Genomic DNA, 8,532 nt, shown 5'->3' with positions numbered 1-8,532 from the left:
ATTCAATGTTATTAGATGATGTAATGTGTTTTAACATGTTTTACATGTTGTTACTTTAGTATTCAGATTGCAAAATTGATCAAAAGGCTGCTTTGAGGTTCTTGAGATGCATTAACATTTCACGTTGCACTATTTCTGTCATTTGGTGTAAGATCACCACCCTCAAATTGTTCTTTGAGAAATATGCCACCGTTTTCAACTATAATATTGTCTTTTGGATATTTTTGATTGTCATGTTATGCATTGGAGCACTAGAGTTATTAATGATTGAGGTTTGACATTTAGAACCATTTAAAGACTGCACTGTTTGTTTTCCCTTTCGGCTTTTCCCATCAGGGGTCGCCACAGCGAACGAGTCGCATGGTAAACTTGGCAATGTTTTACGCCGGATGCCCTTCCTGACACAACCCTCTCAAAGCAACCGGGCTTGGGACCGGCACAGAAGTAGAGAAGGGAACAGGGAGCAGCCCGGAGTCGAATCCTGGTTTCACAGACAGAAGGCGCTGCAAACCAGCACGAGCTAAACCGGCTCCCATTTAAAGACTGCACTGTACATGTCCTATTTAGGTTTCTATTGTTTTTTTGTTTTGTTTTTTCAATAAAAGGACCTTGGCATTTGTGTGTGTGCATTATTGGGGGATTAAATGGGACAAGATTAATTTAGAATACATTTTTTTTTTTGAGTTGAACAAATATAAATAAGTTTAATTAAGTTAATAGATTTCTTTCTGTTTGGCTTCTCGTGATAAAATTGAGTTTGACTAACTTAATTATATTTAATTACATGGAAGAATTTTCTTTGAGTTGGAGATACTCATATTTATTGGATGGAAATCCTGCCCACAATTAAATTGAGTTCATCCAATGAATTATCTTTTTGAGTGTATACACCCTAAAACTGGTGGGTTGTTAGTTAAACTTATACATTTTAAATATTCTAAATTTAAAAATAAAGTCAAATAATACAAGCACATGGTATGGGCACAGTAAAATATTGTATGATAAATATTAGCATATATACTTATAATTATATGGACATTAACACCAACCAAAGATTGTAATAGTAAATATAGTTATAGAAATGTTTTTGTACTATTAATATTGTTTGTTGATGAGGATAAACACAATTATGATAGTTAAATTATAATTATTTTATTGTTAGGGTATCATAGACATGGGGGGGCCGGTTTAAGTCGTGCTGGTTTGCGGCGCCTTCCGTCTGTGAGACCAGGGTTCGATTCCGGGCTGTATCCTATTCCCTTCTATGCTGCTGTGCCGGTCCCAAGCCCGGTTGGATTGAGAGGGTTGCGTCAGGAATGGCATCGGGCGTAAAACATTGCCAAGTTTAGCTTGCGACTCATCCTCGTATGGTTGTTTCCCCGTGGCGACCCCTGATGGGAGAAGCCGAAAGTGAAAGAAGAAGGGTATCATAGACACCTTAATATTTAATTGTATATATTTTTAATGAACAGGCTTTAATAAGCTAAATTTCTGCCTGCTCCTTTTCATACGTGTTCTGCGAGTTACTATTACTATATTATTGTTATAGTTATTATTACTATTATTACATATGTGTTTGTGTTATATTGATTATATTGTATTTATTAACATATTTTAAACAACTTTCAAAAAATAAACTATTAATCTTTGATAGATTCTATCCGGATATTACAGGGTTGGATTTTTTCCCATATTTTTTGACAACTACTTAAACCCAGTGACAAGCTTTTATTCTGAGACTCCAAAGCTGAAAGTGATTAAAATGCTGAATTTCGAGATGATGAATGGCTTAAAGTTTGGGAATCCATACTTTTCCATCTGTGTCTTACATAATCTCACCAAACTTAAGCTCTTACATCAAATAGATTGGGGCGAGGTTCGTCTGACAAGAATTAAATCAGATATTGATCTGACGTGTGACAGAAAGAGGCAGGCTTCAGCTATACCTTTACATATACGTTTCAGCTTTGTTATGCATTATTCATTTGTTTTACTATCCTGTTTAGTTACACAGATAGGCTGGAAGCTATCCCAGCTGTCAATGAAAAGACATACTGAACAGAGGATCAGTCTTGTCCAAAGCTACAAAGAAAGAACATATAAAAAATTTATCATTATTTTTGTGATGTATTTTCCATTTTTGTTTAGGAAAAACACACCAAACACTTCTGCTTCCCTGATCTTCATGTTTGCATTTCCTTTCAGCACGTCTGGTAAAATCCCATTAATCTTTCTGGGGGTTTCTGCATTAGTCTTGCAAGACATGTAATAATGTTTGAGGTTTCTTCAGATCCAAATCAAAGCAGCCTTTTCAGTGAAGTGTATTTTGAGTTAAGGAAGTATGTCTACTGATTAGTAAAATAAAAAATAAAATAAAAATAAAAACTTTCAAATCTTGCCTGCTTGTGCATTTATTCACTGATGAGATGATGAAAACTAAATACACTTAAGTACCCATAAGACAGCAATTCTCATTAAGTAAAGTGCTTGTGCTCTGGTTAAGTGTTTGCAGGGGCACAAATTGCTGCTTTGAAACACTGTAAAACGACTGAAACTTTGACTAAATTCTGGGTAGATAAATTGTTACTGCAGAGCTTTTTCTGTGAGTGATGAAAAACACATAAATGTTGTCTCTTTTGTGAGGTTAAAACATGTTCAATTTTTGTTAAATAAAATGAGCAGAAATGAGAACTCTTAAGAAATGCATCTCCTTAATTTAAAGTGCAGTAAAACAGTTTTACTGCTGGTTTTATGACACAATAGTAAACTGATATCATATAATAGTCAATAATTTGTAATATGCTCATAATGCATATTGTTGCAACCCGCTATCATCAAGGTCATTCAAAAGATCCCTAATCAAAATAGAAAGGCAAGTTGGAATGACTTATTGATAAATGCATTATTAAATGAACTAAGAGAATTAAGTATTATTTTCAGTTATATAAAGCAAGAAGGCAACAGGATTTTTCAATCCTACATCAAAAATAAATAATAAATAAATAAAAAAGGAGAGACATTGGGAGAGAAAAAGCTGTGACCAGGAAATCCCCCTTTTCTAGAACACACTGAGATGTGAAGCCAGCCATCGGCCAGGATTTGGCCCAGAATGGCAGCCAGAAATGGAGCTGGCCTGGCACAGGATGGGAGAGGAAACACCCAGCGGCCCTCAGCAGACTAACGGATTTTAAGACAGGAAGGTGGATGAACTCCAGCTTTTTTGCTTCCTCCAGCGGCTCTTGATCCTCTGAGCCCTCTTCTACAGTTGACACTTGATCAATGTCCCTCCCTGCATGTCGCTGCTATGGAAAGAGGTGGAGGCAGCAGGAGGGTGACAGAGGGGATATTGTCTGTGCTTGGAGCACTGATGGAAAAAAAAGAAAGTTCTGCTTTTTGAACAAATCCTTGCTGGCATTCTCTACTTCTTTATTTCTACTGTAGTGAAGCTATATTTGATGTATACGGTTCAAATTTTACTCAAAGAAGCATTAAGTAGTCTTAATCAACATCCATCAGCCTGAGAGAGAATCCATGGGCATCAATAAGATGTTGCAACAGCTCATGTTGCCATATAGTTGACACTTATACTAATGGCCTGTTGGAACAACAGAGAACAAAAAGAAAAGCGATGAAAGCAGACATGAACAGCGATGCATGCCATGTCCATTTACATAAAATCATTGCACCAAAAATGAAAAGACATAATAAAGATTGAACAGAAAGCTGTCCAAGCTGTCCTGCAACCCTGTGTGGCTTTTCAGATGACATAAAGCCAGGCTTTTATTCAACAGAAGTTATTCTATTATTGGAAAGCTTTTTTTTAAATTAATGGATGGCTTAGTGACTGTTATTTTCTCCAAAATCTTTGATATTTAGGCTTTATAAAAAGCTTGAGTAGACCCATCCCTTTTATAGGCCCTTGACTTACAGTGTTCCCTCGTTTATAGTTCCCTCCTGATTGAGGTTAAAATGTAGCGAGCTGAACCCGTTCCGTAAAGGAGACATGGCACAGAGGTGATTGACTGACAATGGACTACAGCAGAGGTCTGCAACCTGTGGCTCCAGAGCTACATGTAGCTTTTACTCCTCCATTGTAGCTCTTTGATAAAGAAAACTAAATTGTAATTCCTAAAAGTAACTTTTTCTTCAGACTATTTGGCACATCAAGCAAAACAATCAGGGAAGTCAAACCTTATTTAACTCATTTACAAACAGTTGAAGCATATTTCACCGGGCTCCAGGCTAAAGTCCCCGAGTTGCTCCATTAATCCATCCAGGGGTGCACCTTCTCAAACTAAATCATTAAAATAGATCTTTTAAAAATGAAGTTGAGATTTGAAGCACACCCAGAATTCATACATAAGTCTCTCATATTGTCATTGAGTCTCTCATATTGTGCAAAAACAAAGAATGGAGTGAAAATTTGCTAATCTGAAATGGACCTATAGCACTGCTGGTTTAGGCCCTTCTATGGTCAAATGTTCAATTTATGCTTCAAAACTCATTTAGTAAACACAAAACATCATAAACAGTTTTGGCTTTTCAATGGCTGTTTGACAGACAACCTTTTTTTTTGAGAAATAAATCATTTCAGTGGGTTGCAAATGGGATGGGGAAGAGACATTGTGTGGTACGCAGAGAAGAAAAAAAAATATTTTGCCTGATGACAAAATGTTCCCACATGGAGAGAAGAGTTCATTTGTCAACTGTGTTGAAGAAGCTTTCGAAGACATTAAATATGTTGAGATGGATATTTTTGACGAGTAAGCAAAAACTTAAACACAAAGCTGCAGTCTCCTGTAAGGAAAACTGATTGCACCTTAAACAATTCTCACGTGACTGTCTCTTTTATAATTAATAATGTTAGAGTTTTTTTTAATTAGTTAATTTATTTTTATATATACATTGAGAGATACATACTGAGAGATAAAGGACTTAGAAATTTAAACTTAAAGAACAGAGCTTGTCCGAAACAAATTAGTCATTGGAGTAAATAAATGAACAGGTAACAAAGAAAGGAAACTTAGAAGACAAAAACCACAGAAAGGTTAAAAATATGTTTCACACAGCAAGTGTCATCTGGTGTGAAAGCAGTGACAAAGTTAAATATTATCATACTGTTCTCATTGTGCGTAAAACTTAGATTTCAGCAGCAGCCTGTTCATTCCATCAGCATTTCCTTTTGGGCAAGAGCAGAGTGAAGCTTTGTTTTCCAAACTCTACTTTTGGCAGCTTTAAAATGTAGCAGAATGGTTAGGGTTAGGTTGTCTAGTTGTTTGTCAATGTTCAGACTCAAAGATCATAAGCAAATGCTGTGTATATATGGTTGCGTGAGTGGCAAGCGCTTTCACAATATTTTCCTATGGTTTTTCTGACAGCAAAGGCAGTGATTTGGCACTAACGCTGCTGGCGTTCCCAGAGCCCATTCTGCTTTCAGCTCCACTAAGCCCAGCAGAGACTCTTCCTCATACACACAGACTCAACTTTTTTTTGCTCAAGATAAAGGAGTATCATCCCACTCTGTTTGGTAAACTGGAAATATCTGTGTAACTTCTTGTGTTAAGTGTGTCTACTGTCTGCTTGTGCTGTGCCACAGCTGCTAAGGGCTTTTACATCAAACTGTCAGCTATGGATTTCACGTCACCTCTTCTCTTTTTCTAAGAATGTATGGATGCTTTATTCTAAAGGCATGCTTCGGCAGAATAGCTTTTTCTGAACCAAATGGGAATACAAAAAAGAAAACCTGGAGCTCCATCAAAGATGTGTGTCAGTAGTCCTTATTAGACAAAGACAAAAACATGGACTATGGTGGCAAAGCTTTATTAAATCTACTAAAAAACAAAAATGAACCTCTAACGTAATAGCCTCCTTTTTTACTTATGTAAAAAAAAAAAAAAAAACTTTGAATGAATTTGCATTCAGAAAGCAAAGCTTGTTGAAAAGTAATACAGAGAAGAGCAATATCCTATATGACAACTTATTTTAGAAAATTTTTCCAAAACATGTTCTACTACTTATTTTTTTCACTTCTGACAAAGGAATTTCCCATGTCAGTGAAAAAGTTGTACATATGACTATAAAAGCTTCTGATTCTGAATTATATTTTGCATTCTCTATATTTTTGTTTGTTTTGAGAATTTCTTTTCTCCCTGGCATGGTAATACTTAAAGTAAAGCTCTAAGTCGAATTTACAATGACATTAAGATACAAAGGTTAATCAAAAAAAAAAATATACAAAAACTGATATCAATGTGAAAGAACAAGTAATTTCTGTATAACTCCTTAAAACATTATGTTCATCTTGGAAAAGTAGTTTAAAAAAACTTTGGAACTGCTTATGGCCTTTGTGTTGGAGAGGTTTTTGATTGAGGGCAGTATCATCCTCTCTGCACTTTAGCCAGTCTTTACACAGAAAGCATTTTAATCATAGGATGGAAATATACACTTGTGATCACTTAAAGCTTTACCTGTCATTTTTAGTTTCATTTGGATGTCTTAAATTTCAAAGGTTTAAAGTCCTGGGTGTGCTCTCTTTTAAATGTTACCTTTCAAATTGCAGGCAGCTGAGGTCATGTTTCGGCACAATGAGCTTCAAGCTCTGATTTCACTTTTTCATTGTCAAAGTACTTTTTCTGTGTAATTTTTTTTCTCTCGCCACAGTAAAAACTTCTCATGTAATTGTGATAACAACGTCAGAAAAGAGACAAGAGAAGCAGCCTGCAGGCTAGGCTAAGAGGTAAACCACAGTGACCAGCGCTACCAAATCTGCTCCTGTCCACCTGATGGTCACTCGTTAACAAGATTGATAAAATAAGACTGGGGATGTTTTTCTCCGACAAGACTCACTGGACAACAACATCCCTGACGAGGCAATCGAAATTACCGGTTGCACTGTTTACCGGGCTGACAGGACCAATCACGCTTCAGTAGCACCAGGTGAGATCCAACCTGGAAAGGATCAACACCACAAAAGCAGCTGGACCAGATGGGGTGACAGGCCGCCTATTGAAGTCCTGCACCAACCAGCTGGCTGGAGAATTCAAAAATATCTTTTACCTCTTCTCACCACAGACTACAGTCCCCACCTTCCTCGAATCCACAACCATTATTCCTGTGCCCAAAAAAACCTACTGTCACAACACTCAATGATTACTGTCCAGTTGCCTTCACCAATGTCTTAATGAAGTGCTTTGAGAGGATCATCTTAGAGTACATCACAGGCAACATCCCCACTGACCTTGATCAGTTTGCTTACCGGGCAAACAGATCTGCAGAGGATGCCATTTTCATCACACTTCACACAGCCTTTACCCACCTGGAGCAGCCAAACACTTATGTTAGGAAACTCTCTCTGGACTTCAGAAGTGCTTTCAACACTGTCATCCCCCACAAACCGGTCCAACCTTGGTCTCCCAACCATGCTCTGTTCTATGATTACGGACTTGCTGACCAACAGGCCTCAGAATGTCAGGACGGGGAGCCTGACATTTTACAGCACAGGTGTCAAAGTGCAGGCCTGGAGGGCCCGTGTCCTGCCTGTTTTCTAACCAACCTGCCGCTGAAGCTCCATATTGGCCAAACCCACCTGATCCAGGTAATCAGCAGCAGATGAGACAGGATTTCTGAAAAACCAGCAGGATGTCGGCCCTCGAGACCTAGAGTTTGACACCCCCGTCTTACAGCATGACCCTGTGCACAGGCTAACCACAGGGCTGTGTGCTTAGTCCCAGCCCTCTTAACACTTTTCACTTAGGACTTTGCCCCCATTCCCTCCTCCAACACCATAGTGAAATCCGCTGACAACACTACGATGGTGGGTCTCATTGCCGACAACAATGAGACCTGGTAGAGACAGGAGGTCAAACACCTGAAGGAGTGGTGTTCAGTTAACATCCTTGTCCTTAATCCCACCAAAACAAAGCAGGTCATTATACTTTAGGAGGACCAGGAGAGCGCAGCCTGAGGGGGAGCCGATACTTACGGCTCCCCCTCAGGCCCACACTATAGCTGAGGAGGTGGAACAGACGGATTCTGTCAGATTCCTAGGCATGCACATCTCCCAGAATCTGACATGGACACTGAACACCTCCAAACCGATGAAAAAGGCCCAACAGAGGGGTTAGGACAGTACAGAGGATTGTGGGAGCTGAGCTCCCGGGCCTGGACGCTGTGCATAATGAGCACCTGCAGAGAAGAGCACAGGCCATCAGCACGGACGGCAGCCACCCTGAACTCTCCCTGTTTGTGCCGCTGCAATCGGGCAAAAGGTCCCGGGTTTGGACAAAAATGATAAACAGGCTGAAAAAAAAGTTTCTTTCCCAGATTTGTATCCTCCATCACCCCCTCCTCCCACCTCCCTCTGACCCCAATCTTGTTCATCTCGGACGCTCTCAGTATAATGTGCAACACTGTTCACTATGATACTTTACTTAATTACCAGCTGGATCAATTAAAATGGGAATTTGAACAATTTTGTTCTGTTTTTCTTACCTAAAAATGAGAAAGAAATTCTTAAAAAGTATTTTTTTTTTC

This window comes from Oryzias latipes, chromosome 10 (assembly GCF_053564925.1).
Source record: "Oryzias latipes strain Hd-rR chromosome 10, Olatipes_Hd-rR_3.1".
NCBI lineage: Eukaryota > Metazoa > Chordata > Actinopteri > Beloniformes > Adrianichthyidae > Oryzias > Oryzias latipes.
This window is presented reverse-complemented; position numbering follows the sequence as displayed.